The 2,942-nt window shown below is 29.6% G+C and overlaps 1 long non-coding RNA gene across 2 annotated transcripts; it reads left to right on the plus strand.

Moving 5' to 3' along the window:
• On the plus strand, positions 1-2,342 carry LOC106663985. Of its 2 annotated transcripts, none has more exons than XR_001340120.2 (4): positions 1-317; positions 946-1,124; positions 1,803-2,028; positions 2,091-2,342. It is a non-coding gene; the product is annotated as an uncharacterized LOC106663985 (long non-coding RNA). The 2 variants fall into 2 exon arrangements; XR_002910864.1 differs by having other exon boundaries at positions 1-212.
• Positions 2,343-2,942: the final 600 nt, after the last annotated feature.

Consider the following 2,942-nt stretch of genomic DNA (forward strand, 5'->3'; position numbering starts at 1 on the left):
GAATTTTCCCTCCTTTCTTGACAGTTTTGCCACTTTTTATCTCACGTAAGAACCTTAATTAATTAAAAGATATTAATTGGTCAAACGGACCACGAAAACAAGTGAGTTATTTATATTTTTCACAGAGAGAAAAAAATTATCACGATAAAAATCACAAGGGTACAATTACAAGTCAGTCCGAGAAACGGTATACTTAGAACAGTGCATACATGGTAATTTTTAAGATGAATTTTCATTTCATTCCAATGATATAGACAATTCGTGTGTTATATGTTGATACCAAACGGTACAAAAAGTACAAATGGGCAATACTTTAGGTAAGGGTAGTTTGTTTTCCTCAAAATTGCAAAATATATACAGCAAAATTTCTAGAACTTTGTTTTTACCGAAAAAAAGCAAAAGGACCTACGAAAAGCAGACGGATAAATAAAATGTTCTCTGCTGGGTCGAGTTGTTAAAGTGGACGGTTCAACCTACAGGTGACGTTTAAAGTTTATGAAATTGAAGGTACACGAATCGTTCAAGTTTAGATAATTATTGATTGATAAAGTCAAGGTAAAAGTATTTAAAAAAACATAATATAACATTAGACATGTGCAACATAACATTAGAATGTGTAATTAAAATTTATAGTTAAAATTCTAACATTAATGCCATCAGGTCTTTTACAAATCGTGTACTTTCTTTAAAAAAAGTAGTACTTCCAAAGAGCAAAACCTTTTCATGATTTTTTTTCAATATTATTTTTTATTTACTAATTCGATCATTATTTCGTATACTTTTAAAAAGGGTTGTTATATCTTGTTTATGGTTCCGGGGTCGTATAACACACATTACAAATATTAACAAAGTCAATAACCGCCATCATTCGACTTATTGCCGTTCCATAAATATTCTGTGTATATTGGGCCCGTTTTTAAACTATATTTTTCATGTTTTTTTAAGTCTTAATTTCAATCGGAACGAGATCAGATTTCTCACTTAACGAACCATCCTTGAAATATCCCCACTATCTTCCATTCGACAATTGGGAGTGGCCAGTGCTCAGTGTTAGCTGGTTGAAATACGAAGGTTTTCGGCCTGCATGGAATTTCAGTGCGACTTTACATCAAAAACAATTTCAGGTAATTGAGATCAAACTTGTGAGTTAACTTTGAAAAAAAAAGGCACTCAAAATATAAAAACATAACAGAAAACATCACATGAACAGTCTTCACGGAATGAATGAGTTTTATTTATTTATTGGGGGAGAGCAAGCACATAGCATTTTCCTATCTTTTTAAGTTAGATTAAAAACACACTGATGGACAAATTTAACGTAACACTCAATTTATTTAGTTTACAATTAAATTCATCATCTTTCTACATTTGTTCGAAACGTTGAAGTGTAGTAGATGGAGGAGTTCAAAGTAAAAGTATTTAAGAAAATTAAGAAAACATAATATAAACATTAGAATAGGTAAAGCTTAAAGTTAAAAAAAGATTACGACTTTTAATCATAAGCTATAACTTTTAACATTTCAATAAGTATTACTTTTTGCAATATTAGTGTTATGTCGCAAGTCATAGTTCTGAAAAACTAAAACTAAAAACTTCTCCTACAAATGTCTCAAATGGGAATTCAACATATATGAACATATCTATTAATACATCACTTGTAGTTGTTAATACCAAATAAATGTAATTAAAAAAAAAAAAATTTAATTTTTTTAACTTTTAAAGACACTGATACAAACTGTAATTATATATTGAAATGTTTAAAATGGAGCTTATAAAATAAAAACTGTTAATTTTTTGTCTAGGCTGAGTAATTATTTGAGAAAACCAGGGGTCTACCAGTAAGATGAAACTATATCTAACATTTTCATGAACGGATTTTCACATCGTTTTTCCCATTTATCATAAATCCGAATAAACTTTATGAATTCGCACAATCAATTGTAAAAATTTCATTTTTTGACTTTTTAAAAACAACCGTAAAATTCCATTTCGGGATGTTCAAAAGCCGAGCTTGTGAAATAAAAACAGGTAATTGTATTCTACTGCTTAAAAGTAAAACTTATGATTTAAAAAATTCGATTTTCTTCTAGATTGAGCCATTGTTAAGAATACCATGTGGTCCAATACTATCTAAAGTTTTTATGATTCCATTTTCAAATGGTTTACGACATTTTTCATAAAAATAATTGTACTTTCTATGTCAAGGAGTTTTTGAATAATCCAGTGGTGCCACTAGATACATCACAACCTGCATAGTATAGAAAATAAGATTTAGATAAATTTTAACAATTCGTCTAATTTGTTGAAACTTTTTTTAATTAGGAAAGGACGTTGTACAGTATTATTTTAATCTGTACTATACAAATTTTGTAAAAGATTCAGCAGTTTTTAAATAAATATTGCGTTCTGATGGTATTGTTATGTTATTGAAAAATTGCTGCCTACGACAAATCCTACCAGAATCAATCGATCTATTGTTTTAAACAAGGCGATTTTATGCCCAGGCATGTAGTGCGACGTAAAATTCCAATCAGATTAGATTTGTTTTCTCGCCACATATCACTCAAAAGAGGACACTTGAAATTCTCCCCTCTATTTTCGGCCTACAACACATTGAGACTGGCTAGTGTCGAGTGTCCGCTGACGTTGCAACACCCTTTCCATTTTTTCTACTTGCATGGAAATTAAATATAACTTGATATATACTATATTTCAAGGTAATACAAGATCTGCTTTTAATCTGAATTTTAAATAGATAAGAAGCACTCATAAATGCTTGTTGATTACTGTTTTTAGAGTTTTACACAATTGACGTGTGTATTTTAACAAACCTACGTCAAAATTAAACGGAAATTCAAGATTATTTTGAAAAATGAATAGGATCTTCGATCAAATGATGACTCCTTGAATCAAGTAATAATACTACTCTTTAAATTATTACC

The sequence above is a fragment of the Cimex lectularius genome, unplaced genomic scaffold (genome assembly GCF_000648675.2).
Source record: "Cimex lectularius strain Harlan isolate CLEC.00 unplaced genomic scaffold, Clec_2.1 scaffold572, whole genome shotgun sequence".
In the NCBI taxonomy this organism is placed as follows: Eukaryota; Metazoa; Arthropoda; class Insecta; order Hemiptera; family Cimicidae; genus Cimex; species Cimex lectularius.